Below are 14360 nucleotides of genomic sequence, written 5' to 3' on the forward strand. Positions count from 1 at the left end.
TTATTTCTCTAAAAGGTTAAAAAGTAAACACAATTCAGTCTTCCTTCCTTTGCAGAGACATAATTCTGCTCTTGTAATTTAAAAGCAGCCATTAACATTTATAAGCAAATGGTCATGCTCAGGAAAAGTGTTTTTTAATCATAAAATCTTATGTGATCACTGTTGTGAATATTTTACTCAACAAATGTTTCTTGAACAGAATCCTTGATTTTCTCCCACCAAAGAATCTCTTCCTTCTCTTACCCAGCTATTCAGAAATGAAAGCCAACAGCTCAGGGTTATTCTTAATTTCTGATTTCCCCTCGCCTCCTACAAGCCAGCTATCAACACAGCTTGCTGCTCTTATTTCTGGAGCGTGGCTACAAGCTGTGTACTTCCCTCTATCTTCAATCCCGAACCTTTGAGAAGATACCAGGTTCTCTCACTTGAACTACTTCAAGAGCTGTTTGAAGCCAGGTGCCAATAGCTCACCCCTGTAATGCAAGCTACTCAAGAGGCTGAGATCTGGAAGATCATAGTTCAAAGCCACCCTGGGTGGCAAAACTCCCATTATCTAGCCAAACACCAGACTGGGGCCAATCTGAATAGAGAATACTTCCTACTTCTTACTTGTGGGCAGTGGCTAAAATAAATTTTCCTTAACGTAGTCTCCCCTAATGACCTCAGAAAAAGAAAAGCAAGCTGCCATCTCTATCTGACACCATGTTACATAGACTCTGTGTGTGTGTGTGTGTGTGTGTGTGTGTGTATGCTGGTCCTGGAGTTGAACTCAGAGACGGTTCACTGTCCCTTGGCTTTTGTACTTGAATCTAGCACCCTAACCCTTGAACCACAGCTCCACTTCCAGCTTTTTGCCAGTTAATTGTTGATATGGTCTTACTGACTTGCCTGGACTGGCTTTGAACCATGATCCTTATATATCTCAGCCTGGAGTACAGGTGTAATCAAGCTGGCCTTTATCTTATCACTTTTGTATAAGATAAGAATGGGTTCCTGTGTCTCTGGGCGTGATGCTGACACCCTCTTCTCCGTCGGCTCAGGGCCTCTCCACTAATGACCACATTCTAGTCCCGAGCGTCTTCCATTCCTCGCCTGAAAGCCCTTGCTGGCTGCCAGGTCTTGTCTCCTGTGGGTGTACCTTTTCCACACCAGAGAGATCTGAGGCTGGGTCTCACCAGAGGAGTCTTTACCAACAGGGAAGAGACACCAAGTGTCATGAGTGTGGCTCTTGTGTGGCCTTGGAGCCCACAGCACACACTACACCACGCACACACTACACCACTCACATACTGCACTACCCACCACCATCCCCTCTTATAGACTTGCTTGGAAGTCTTATGAATGAGACAGGAGGAGACAATAGACTTGTAGTCAGAATCATAAACTAGAAGATTACTGGGGGAAAAAAATCAGACACAGACTATATCTGCAAACATTTCTTTCCCTATTTCAGGACACAAACTATGAAGGCAGCTCAAGTCCAGAAAAATGTTTTACTTTTTGGATCATCAAACAAACAAATGAGCAATTAAAAGAAAATGTCCCCCAAACAACATATTTATGCCCATACACACACATCCTTAAGATCACATTAGAAGTTCTATTTTACTACAGTAAACTTAATGTAGCTAAAGAGTGCAGAGCAAACACTTAACATTTTGCTGAATCTACATAGGCAAAATTGTATTACAAAATAATATGAACAACCAGGCCAGACTGCAGAAGAGCCTTCTTGGAAGGAATGGAGAGGAGAAAGGAATGATGCATATCATCAAGGCAAATCACAGATAAGTGTGAAAACTGATTACTGAAACCACTACAATTGCTTAAAAGGTGGATGTTTTAAAGAACCTGTGAAAGAGGGGTGAATTTGATCAATGCACATTACGTGCATGTATGGAAATCCCTTTGGACAATTTACATATGCTGAATACAGCTTGTTACTAAGAAATTATTTAAAAATAAATGTTCCAATAAACATGGCTGTGCTGGTGGCTTTACTCTATCCTTCTTTGTGATCGTTGGATAAATGCCCAGGCATGGATTTCTGTGTCACAAGGAAGCTCTATCTGTAGTCTTTTGAGGAAACTCCACACTGCTTTCCAGAGTGGTTGAACAAGTTTACACTCCCGCCAACAGTGTAGTAGTGTTCCTTTTTGGCCACATCCTCATCAGAAAGGCCATTCTAACTGGGGGGAGATGGGATCTCAGGGCTGTTCTGATTTACATTTCCTTTATGGCCAGACATGTTGAATATTTCTTCACATGTCTACTGGCCATTCTTACTCCTTCCTGAGAAATTTCTCTTTAGCTCATTAGTCTTGACTGTAACACTATTCATCAGCAAAGTTATAGAATCAGTTCCAATGCCCCTCAATGGATGAATGGATCGAGAAAATGTGGTATACATACATAGTGGAATTTTTCTCGTCCATTAGAAAGAATGATAGCTTTCCATTTGTAAAGATATGGAAAGACCCGGAAAGAATTATGTTAAATGAAGTAATTCAGGCCCAGACAGACAAAGGATGCATGTTTTTCCATACATATGGAAGCTAGAATTAGCTTGTAAACTCATAAATACATATGTTGGGTGGTATCCATGTTCAGTGAAACACAGTAGGTTCAAGGGAGAACTCAGTGTAATTCCTTAGAAAGGCAAAGTCAAAGTTCAGCAAAATAAACACCAGGAACTTGAAAGGGGTAGGATGGGGCCAAGGGGAAATGGGTAGAGGAATTAAGAGGAGAAGAGGGGAGAATACAGTCCAGAATCCAATGTGCATCCTAAAAAATTAAGAAAAGTGAGGGAAAGGGTGGGTGGGGACAGATGGGTGAGAAATTTGAAAGTGGTGATGTTGCTGTGTGCCAGTGGCTCACGCCTGTCATCCTAGCTACTCAGGAGGCTGAGATCTGAGGATCGCAGTTCAAAGCCAGCCTGGGCAGGAAAGTCCGGGAGATCTCATCTCCAATAAACCACAGAATAGCAGAAGTGGCGCTGTGGCTTAAGTGGTAGAGTGCTTGCCATGAGCTGAAGAGCTGAGGGACAGTGCCCAGGCCCAGAATTCAAGCCTCACAACAGACCAAAAAAAAAAAAAAAAAAAGGAAAGAAAGAAAGAAAGAGAAAAGAAGAAAAGAAAGTGATGATATTGATCAAGATGACATCTTCTTTATACAGCGACTTAAAGATAATAAAAATTTAAACAAATGTTTCATGTTTTTGAAGTTCTACAATATTTTTGAGGTACTCCATGTTTTCAGAATATATTTTAAAGGCAGTCAGTCAAGTCCAGGAACAATGACAAAAGTATTACTGCAAAGGAAGAAAAGAGAGGGCTGGATCTCTTTAGTAATATGTACCTACTTCTAAAGGAGAAAGTTTTAGATTCCAAAGAGATATTCTGTAGCATAAGCAGATATTGGAAATGATTATTTAAAACATTTATATGGCCAAGAAAATGTTGCAGTATAGATCCACACATCATTCAGGACTCCGTTTATATTTTTAATGGATCATACTTTGTTTAAATTCAGAATATATATGTGGAAGTATAACTTATTAACTAGCATAAATAATTTCTTTCTGGACTGTTTAGTCTCTACAACTATAATACCTTATAGTAATTGGCTACATCTTAAATATAATCCTACATATTGTAAATTTATATACTCTCTAAAGCATTTTGTTGGAATCTCAACTCTACTGTTTTTGCTCAAATGTGATACTGTTTTTTGGGGGTAAAAAGCCTGATTTCTCCTTAAATTCAAAGCATGAACTTTAATGATATCTAAAATAACCTCATTTCTGATCTAAATATTGCAAACATTATTTTTTGTCGGTTGTGGGAATTGAACTCTGGGCCTGAGTGCTGTCCCTAGCTCAAGGCTAGTGCTCTACCACTTGAGCTACAGTGCCACTTCCGTTTTTTTGGTGGCTTATTGGAGATGAGAGTTTCACGGATTTTCTTGCCCTGGCTGGCTTTGAACTGCGGTCCTCAGATCTCAGCCTCCTGAGTAGCTAGGATTACAGGCATGAGCCACTGGCACCCACTACTGCAAATATTCAAAAATGTACATCCAAATATGCACTGATGCCTGATCCCGAGATACTGTGGGAAATTATTTATATTTCCGAAGCTGAGGTCCTTTACACAGAAATTTTAAGCAAGTTACAAAGCCTGAAAACGTCTGACTATTCAAAACACTTAAATCAAGGGCTGGGTGAATTGATTTATAAATTCCCCTAAATATAATACTACAGAATAACTTGATGCACCAATACAATGATTGGTAAATTTATTAAGAGTAGGATTAAGATATTATAGAGTAAAATTCCGAAAAAGTTTGTCTTCAAGACTTAATTAGTGACTGGTAAACCCACAGAAAATAGGAGGGACTCCTTTCATTAGTAAAATGCCAAGTATCTGTGCAGTCTCTGCTGGCCTCTGCTGTCATTCGGGGTCACTAGAGGGTGGCTCTGTCACCTGCTCCTAAACCAGTCAGTGGGCCCTGCTCCCATGTTGGGGTGGACATACTCAGACACTACTCAGAGTTAAAAAGGAGGCATCATGTTCAACACATAGCATGTAAACACGACGTGCAGCCGACGGGCAGGGAAGGAGGGGAGCTGGGAAGGTGAAGGAAGGGTGACCCTGTGCACAGACTTGTCCTCCCTCCTTACCTGACTCTCGGAGGTGTAGCCCTCTGCCCAACTCTGACAGTCACAATAAACTCAAAAATCAAACAATACAAGCCGTCCGGGCGCTGCGCACTGGCTGGGAGTTTGGAGGATTTCGGGAGGAGGGCACTGTGCCTGGCTCACGGCCGACGGCGGCTGTGTGTCTGTTAGGGTGCTCCCGCTGTTGCGTGGGCTGTTCCTCTCTTGTTCAGTCCTGGTGCACACTAGCTGTGCATAGGGCGCAGGTGCAGGGCCCTGGAGCGCTTGCCCTGCTAATCTTCCAGGAGAAGCAGCCAGGAAAGAGTCCAGGGCTTCACTCACATGGTCCTGCTCCAAGCCCGCTGCCTAGCTTACTTTACCAATTAGCTGTTCTCCAGATGGGTTCTCCCTAGGTAGCTGAATCTGGACTCACACTCCCGATCCTCTTGGCTTTGCCTCCTACTGGCTGGGATTACAGTCAGGCAGCACCACACCCAGCCAGCATATTTTAAAAGGTACAGATCATCATCCATCTTAATTTATGCACAGAAGGGCACTAATTATTAAGCAGGGCCAGCATTTTCAGTTTCCAATTTTGATCCTAACCTACTGCACTGAGCTCAGTGAAGGTGGCAATGATGAAGAGGAAAGATTCAGCACGAATTGCTTTGAGAATCAAAGAAGACATCGAGAAAGGAAGAGCAGGAAAATAGGAAAAGGAAAAGATGGTTACGAGGGCATCAGCACCACCATTCTCTGTGCTGGTACTGTCTGAGGTAGGGTGGCTGTTGCCATGGAGACAAGCAAACATCGTCATGGAGACAGGAGACAGGATTGTCTTTCACATGCTCATGGACCCAGGGCGACATCTGCCTAATTCAGCTAATTCAGCCAAAGAGCAAAACTGGAGAGGAGGAATACGGTATCCCACTTTATACTAATTCCCAATCCCTACAGAGTTACAGAATCAATGGGGACAACAAGTCATACTAATGAAATTCAAAATTTGCTTTTAGTAGGCTTTGAATTTTAACTTTCTAGGTTGGTGGATGTGACTCTAGCAGATCATCTAGCATCTCAACAACATGAAGTCCCCTGGGAAAAAGGCAAACTCTAATACCTACTAAGTACAATTCGATGATTTAGTTTCCAGATGGTTCTTTTGCTCTACAACCTCTGGGAAAGCCTTTTCCTACTTCAGGTCTGGCCCCAGCGCCCATGTGAAAGGCCACCCCACTCACAGAGCGGCCCCCGCCCCACAGGGCACAGGGGCACCAGGAGCAGCTCGGCAGACTCTCACCATCTAGATCTTGTGTGCATGCAGGTCTGTGTGTCCTTGCACGGGAACTCAAGAAGTGCATCTTCCCATCCAGATCCAGATCCCACCACCTGACACATGCATGCACACACACAGGACACTCCACCACCATGGCCTCTGCGGTGTGCATGTCCCGCACACACACTTGCACACCTGTGCAGAAAGCCCCCTACCTCTTCCTCCACTCTTGCTCTCAGAGCTGCCCCCATGACCGTACAGCTGATGAGCAGACATTCCCACCTGAGTTCTGTGTGATCTCCTCAGATTCATAGACCTGGGTTTGTCCTCGGTAAATATGAAACCCAAGAAATGATGGGTGAGCCTTGAAAGCAGAGATTTGTTCCAAACGGAACTGAAAATGAATAAATACCAACAAAATTGCAGTATTTTCATGGCTAAGATGTGTTTTAAAGCATTTTATGGATAATACCATTCAGGCATCCTTTAAAAATGTATAATGAGGGGCTGGGAAGGTGGCTCGGTGGTAGAGCGCTTGCCTTGCATGCTAGAGGCCCTGGATTTGATTCCTCAGCACCACATAAGCAAAAAGAAAAAAGCTGGAAGTGGCGCTGTGGCTCAAGTGGTAGAGCACTAGCCTTGAGCTGAAGAGCTGAGGGACAGCGCCTAAGCCCAGAGTTCAGGCCCCATGACTGGACCCCCCCCCCCAAAAATGTATAATGAGCAAGAAAACAAATTAACAAATGTAATAAAGTAGGCATATATGGAGATTATTGCTATAACTTTAAAAAGAAAACAAATGGCCAGGACTCATTTTACTTTGATATACAAATGTACAACATAGGAGCAATATTTCCCTAGAGTCACATTAAAAAAAACCAACAACAATAACAAAAGATAAAAAAATATGCCTAAGTTCTATCTTCCTTTTTTTTCTCCTTCCCTCCCTCCTTTCTTTCTGTATTCTTTTTTTTTTTTTTTTTGACCTGATAATAGAGCTTGAATTCAGGACCTCGAGTTTTACTTCATTGTTTTTTCTCAAGTCTGGTGCTGTACCACTTGAACCACAACTCTACATCTGGTTTTTTGCTGGCTTATTAGATATAAAAGTCTCTGGGACTTTGTTGCCCAGAATGGCTTTGAATCAGGCTTTTGAGAAGCTAGAGTTTTAAGTGTGAACCACTGGTGCCCAGCACCAGTTATAAAATTGGTATATATACTTGTTATGTAAATGCTTTATAGAACAGAAGGAAGTTCCAATGTGGTTGGCTGAGAAAAATAAAAAAATAAAAACACTTTATTTTCCAGTCACTGGGTTGCAGACACTGTCCCCGCCCCCGAGGGCATGGGCGGTGCCAGGACAGGCGGCACTGGTTGACAGGCAGCACCGCGTGAGCTTGTTGGAGCTGTGGTTTGGAAAGCTCTACAGAACACGAGGGAAGTATTGCTAAAACTTTACCTGGAAAGCCCCAGGCACGGGAAAAAAAACACATACAAGTTTCTTCTGTGAATTGCACTGAAATGTCACTTTTGAAAAGCGTTCTTTGGGATAATAGCCAATATGGGATCCTTCAAAAAAGAAGCATTAAAACGTGCATTGAGATCATGTTGAACCTAGTTGCAATAAGAAAAGAGGCATTATAAAATTTTCTGTTCCTTCTGGTAAACTAAATGATGACAGAGGAGCAAAACCCGTGGCAGCTCTAGAGATGTGTCTGAGATACTTACATCAGAAGGTAGGTAGGATGCAAAGGTGGGACAAGACAGAAGAAAAGTTTAAGGCATTTCGGTTAATCAAATACGAGAGAATGCCTATAAAAATATCTTATAAGCTTTAGGGGAAAACAGCATTATTTAATAATGACTTGATGAACCATCATGTTATGAATGCCATTGCATAGAACAGATTAGATAAAGCCGAAAGCATTAAGCAACTGGTATACCCCAGTTCATGTTGGAGGAGTGGATAATCAGAGACCTCACAACCTGAGCAGCGAGTTCTCCCATGAAGGTTTAGTCACAACGTGCCAGGGGTCTTGCTCTGACAAATAACACACTGCGTGCAGAGATGAAGTGGGTTTTCAAAGATCTTTCCAAATTAGATAACAAACTTAAAAAAAAAAACCCTATAAAACTAGAGAATGAGAAAGGCTGACCCTGATAAAGATGCATTGTACTCAAATTGACATGCTGAATTGAAATCACTTGTACAACTACTTAATGATAATAAAAAAGTTTAACAAAGAAATGAAATGGACATGAGAAGTAGAAAATAAAAACTAAACTAGAAAATGGCCTTATAAAAGCAGAATGGGGCAGACTAGTGTCTAGTTGAACTTGGTTGATATCCTTAAGTGACTTCCCAAAAGTAGAAGGAAAGGCAAAATTATGGTAGTGAAAGTTCAATTTAGTTTATTTCATCTGTTAAATGGCAGCTCAATCTGAGATACAGTTTTATAAAATCATTTTAGTGAACATTTCATCCTGGTTCTCGCCTAAGCATGCAGATGGCAGGATGATCACAAGCTGTGTGGATAGGTCTGTGCAGGAATGATCAGGCTTCCTGGGAAGTAAAAGGAAATCTGCTTCAGCTGCAAGAGGAAGGGTTTGTGCTAGACTTGAGAAAAAGAACCCATCCGTTCATCCATCCATCCATCTATCTATAATAAACTTGCTTTGGCCTGTAAACTTTAGAGATATGAACAGTCCCTAAACTGGTTTAGATGTATATATAAATCAGTCTTACTTCTGTAGTTGATTGGTAAGAAATCACAGACATGTCTTTGAGTCCCAGTTTTTGTTTTTTGTGTGTGTGTGTGTTTCTAAGATAGAATCAATTTTTGTTTTTGTTTGTTTTGTGTGTGTGTGTGTGTCTGTGTGTGTGTTTCTAAGACAGAATCTTGGTATGTTAAATTCCTAAGCTTGCTGTCTCAGCCTTGGAGCAGCTAAGACCATCTCGGCATGCCAATACACCCATCTAAGAAACCTCTCTTTCACGTACCCTCTGCCATTTCATTATTATAAAATGTAAGTTCCACATTCATTGTCTAATTTTCTCACTGAGAAATCTTCAGAACCTGGAGTAAAACAGGAACATAGCTCTGAATACTGAATGAAATCTGAGTACTTTTAAAGTGTTTTAAGACCACAAATCACAGCTAATCTACTAGATTGACTCTAGCTAGCACCTTAAACTGGGATATTTTAGAGAGGATGGTGGAGCTCTCTTGTATCCCTGAATTATTTGTTTTCTGTGTGAGTGTGTGCGTGTGTACGTGCACACACACATGCACATGCACATCAGTAACAGGGCTTGAACTCAGGATCTCACACTCTTGCTCAGCACTGCAAATATGAAAACTACATGCTATCTTCTGTATTTTGGGGGCCTAGAGCCAACATGGGGTTTATTTTTAAAGCAAGAAATTAAGTGAGAGAAATACGTGAACCACAAAACTAAGCAATGGCAGAAAGAAAATTTGATAAGCCTAGGAAGAGAAGCCATTTCATTTTATGTAATTACACCATCAGATCAAAAGCTAGCCCCTCAACTAAAGAACTACAAGAAGATACTACATCGAAGAAACTATTAATTTTGCCAGTGAGTTTAAGAAATAACATAAATTTGATGCTGATGAAAAGGCATTATGGAGAAAATGGAGATGTTGAAATTATATCATTATTCAAATTGAATCTGGATCCAATTTCAGGGAATACCAAATATAAGTGTTCAGTCTGAAAAGCTCAATATTTCATAGACCTAAACCAAGAATAGACAATGATATTTAGTGTCATAAAGAAAAATATCTTACTGGAAGTTTTTCTAAGCTCTGGTTTTATTGGTTTACTTGAGAAGAAATGAAATGATACTTCTCAGAATCTCATGACCCTTAGGGTTCAAATGTCCAACAACTTTTGAAATTCTTTAAAAGCGGTAATTTTAGCATTCTGTATTGGGCTAAAAGCCAATGCCTAGGCGATCATCTGATATGATTCGAATCCACAGTTGTGTTGTAAGGTGAGCAAAGTAGATGTTTCCTGGTAATCCTGTGTGGGTAACTAACACAATGTCAGGTTCAGCATGACCACGGAGGCCATGCAAAGGTCCTGGGCACTGACATCTGACTCAGTGGGGTGCACTTGTCTGAGAGCAGCCCGAGGAAAAGCCACACAAGAGCACTAAGCACAAGCACAAATTACCCCCAAAAGAATCACCAAAAAAAACCTTTTTATTTTTGGGTTATTCAATAACACAAAGAAGATTCCCCTCAACCTGACTTTAAGAATTGTTAGAAAATATTCTATATAGCTAAATAAATATGGCTGAGTAGGAATGCTTTTTAAAAATTTTGTTATTAAATAATGTATGTTACAAGGCTACCCCTTGCTTCATTGTCCCTCATTCTCCCCTTCTATTGGTATTTTGAGAAATGGATATTACATGGAAAAGGTCGTACATTTTTCTAAAACAAAATTTCTGGTATGTATTTAGAAGATGCACAATACAGTTTCATGGCGCGATGAGGCATATGGAAAGGTGGAACGTGAGAGACGGCCGTGCGACAGCCGTGCCCACGGGAGCCTCAGCCCACTGAGGGCTCCCACACCCCGCCCGTGTTCACACACCCTGTCAGCAGTGTCAGGTCTGCAGAACGAGCTCACTAAATCACGCATTATATTCGCCATATGTCTGTATTTAATGTCATCTTCATATATGAGCGTAAAGAAAAAATACTCTGCTTTATAAATGCGCTGTCTTCCATCTTTGCTTGTAGAACTCTTTCCCAACCCCACATCAAACCCTGTCAGACCATTCTCTTGAATTTGACTCGAGTGTGGACATTGTCCTCACATACACACACAAGCACAGACAGATACTAAATGTCCACAGATGTTTTAGCACATAAAAATTTTCTTTTTTCAAAAAGCCAATATACATGGGGATATTTTTTCAGGTACAAGAAACTCTGGAACTTTTTATTCGAACTACTTTGGAAGAAAATCCCTCTCAGGTGCATTACTCATTTTCCTTCATGGTGATCAGATTACCACTGCTTTTCTTGATAGGTCAGGTCATGACTGTAAACATACACTACTGTCTCTGAGAAGAGTAATGCTCTTGAAGATGAGTACCAGCATGGGCAGCGTTTATTCTAGCAGCAGGAGCACTCATGCTTGCATTATTTTGCAGCTTGTTTTATTTTTTTAGTTCAAGTATTTCACTTATTCTACTTTTTTTTTATACCTTGCACTATCTCTGCTTCCAGCTCATTTTGCTCAAACCAGGAGTTGATTGATAAAATGTTGAAGCGACATTTAAAATAGGCCACAAGTATGCCTCTGAGAATTGCTAAACTTTGTTATCTTTCTGGTGCTTAGTTTTGGCTATTCAAGTCTCCCTCTCTTTTAGGACCTAGAGTCCATAGAAATGAGATTGCTATATATATAGGCTTTATGAAAAAAGAATTTGTATCCTCTTTGAAAGATATGATGGCTTCTGAAAGCTCTTTGAGGAGTCTTAGCCCAGTACATTGAAGAAAATGGCTATAGAAACAAAGAACTGTGGGGTGAAGGAATAGATGGTGGAAGAGGGGCACCGACCGAGATGCATTGTGCTTGGAAATTCACATGTTGAGTTAAAAGAATAAAAGAATAAGAACTCATCTTCCTCACTAGATTCAATTCACCTGTCACATCCTGTTTGCTCACATGTCTGTCACATTGTACATTGTGCTAGTGTAATTAGCTCAGTACTGGATAACTGATGTTTGCACACAGGATGTAAGGCAAATTAGGGGCGACTCACACTTCTCAATTTGCTACTATAAAAATACAGTATTCTACATTTGTCCTTGCTTGGAAACACTGTGAATGTAGAAATATATTAGGTGAATATAGAAATATATAGAAATATACATTTCACATGTACTGAAATCAGAAGCAGATAAGAGTAAATGATGACCACTGACACTAGTCAGGTTGACACTAGTGTATATATTTTGAAAACTCCTTAATATTATATATACCAGGATTCAGCTTTCATCACCAAACTGCATGCCATGTTAATCTCTGGTTCAGTGCTTGGGGAAATTAGTAATAAATAAGATTTCTTGGACTCGTCACTATTAAGATGCTTGGGAGTTTTGCTGACACACATACTATTTTTAATGTAGATAATGAATACAGATAATTAATGTTGAGTGAGCAATCAGAACGCCAAACAAACCCACTGTTCACATACAAAAATGAAGGCAATGTGAAATCGTATCAACTTCATTTTTTTTTGAAGATTAAGCTGCTTTTGGATATGCTTAATCTACAACCAAAAGTTTAGTGATATTGAAGAAAGTAAGGCAAGTCTAGGCAATATAAATCTTATTGCAAAGTAATATATGATTTCAGCATGAAAATCATTGTGACTCAAAAGAAAGTTAATGGTGAATAAATGTTTATGGATGATTAGTTTATGGACAATAGAATTGTACAGCAAATAGTACTAGTATTATGGATAATTTGATATACTGTTATTTCAAACAGCCCATTTTATTAGATTCTGAGATTCACTTCAGTTGTTTTGTTGAATTTTCCGAACACATTACGAACAAGTACAGGTATCAATCTTATTATATGTTCGATTAGCAATGCTTTTTAAAATTAAAGATTAATGCTACCGAATAACAGCAGGACAGTTGTTCTTGGCTTTCTCACCCACTCGGGCACAGCCCGGTGACCCGTGGCCGCTCCTGTCTGTCTTTCCTGCTTCTGCTCCATGCTTCATGGCACTTTCAGACAACCATCTCCTCCCTGCTTCCTTTCCCTCCTGTCCCTAGCTTTTGATGCAAGAGATATTTGATTTTACTTTTTGGTAATGTTGGGATTTATCCTTTGACCAAAATCCTATACTTACTGTTTTTAGTTAAGTTTGAAAATTTTTCTTTAGGTAGCTCTACAAAGGGGTTTCAATTCAAAATTTGAGTATCACCCCTGAGATTGCTCTCCCGTTGTCCTCACAGGCTTCCCCACGCCTGTTACCCGGTTCATTTACGCAGGTGCACACTGCCCGGGCCGTTTTCCTCTCTGGACCCCTGATCTCCCACCCCGCTTCCCGGTATTCATTGTGTTAAACTAAATTCAACTGTGCTCAAAGGACTCGGCACTGGATTCCTCCCCTGGCCGACCTGTACTTCAGTCAGATCATTTGTGTATCTATGCAAATGACTCTGTACATGTTGTTACACATGTGTATAATTCAGTCTGACTTTCACATAGAAGTCAGGCTCAGAAAGACATGATATTTGCTTGCTTGCTTTTTATTCTCACTGCTCCCAGAATGCAAATGCTCACTCTGTTTCAGAAACAGCACAGCTTCTGAAATTCATTTTGGAGGCAAGTCTGGGTCCCCAGGAAGCACTAAAACAGCTCAAACTGGCGGGTGAGCCTGGGTGAGCTCAGTAAAGGTGTACAGACACAGCATCTGCACACTGTGGAAGTACATGCTTTCCAGATGGCAGCTGCCCATTTCCATGCCCATACCCCTTCACGTTCAGAGTACTGTGAATAGTTAGCTCTGCCTCATTAAAACCTGAGGCCACAGCGGGATTCCCTTGGGGATTAAGGACTTCAGAAGAAATGAAGGGTTTTTTTTTTTTTGTTTTGTTTTGTTTTAAATACCACCAAACCCATCAACTACAAGAGACACAATGTTCTGTATCAGTGGAACCACGCTAGGGGACTGACCAAACAGGACTTTCCCTGACCATGCATTAAAACTCAGACATTCTGAATAACAATGCGAGATAAAATATGGACTTGAAGACATCATTATTTTATAGCTCTTCGGCTTTATGAGAAGACAATGACTGGATGACAAATAAAAGAAAACCTTTCTGATTCATAGTAACATTAAGAGAGGAGTCTTTAAAAACCAAACCTGTATCTGTACAGGTAATGAAGAAAATTTTCTTCACTCTTGCCAATGTTTATCATTTTTCTTCAACGACAAATAGGCCACATGACAAATACAACTATTGTGGCTCCATGCATATAGGGCAGCAAGCAAAAGTATGTGTAGGTTTTGCTTCTCTGTGTAGTTCTGATGGCTAAAGGCATCTAAAGGGAGGGATCAGCGTGCGTGTGTTATATGCGTCGCTGCTGAGCCGCTCCTGGGTCAGGAGGCAGGTAGAAAAAGCCCGGCCTCAGGTGATTCAGGGAGAGTCAGCCCCTGCTTGGGGTGCAGGGCACCAAAGGAGCTCCGAGTTCTTATCAACAATGCAGAGGAGACAGTAGAGACTGTGTTATTCCCAGGATCACCATAGAATACAATTTCAAAATTCATTCAAAAGCTCTGTACTGGTGATCACACCTGTAATCCTAGCTAGTCAGGAGACTGACATCTGAGGATCGTAATTCCAAGACTCCTATCTCCAATTT

General features: G+C 40.8%; 1 protein-coding gene across 1 annotated transcript in view; it reads right to left on the bottom strand.

Annotated features, from left to right (window-relative positions):
• Positions 1–14360, bottom strand: part of Adgrb3 (adhesion G protein-coupled receptor B3) — a 541106-nt gene that overhangs the window by 283631 nt on the left and 243115 nt on the right. The gene's annotated exons all lie outside the window — the stretch shown is intronic.

This window comes from Dipodomys spectabilis, unplaced genomic scaffold, assembly GCF_019054845.1.
Source record: "Dipodomys spectabilis isolate Male_0828 unplaced genomic scaffold, ASM1905484v1 ptg000457l, whole genome shotgun sequence".
Lineage (NCBI taxonomy): Eukaryota > Metazoa > Chordata > Mammalia > Rodentia > Heteromyidae > Dipodomys > Dipodomys spectabilis.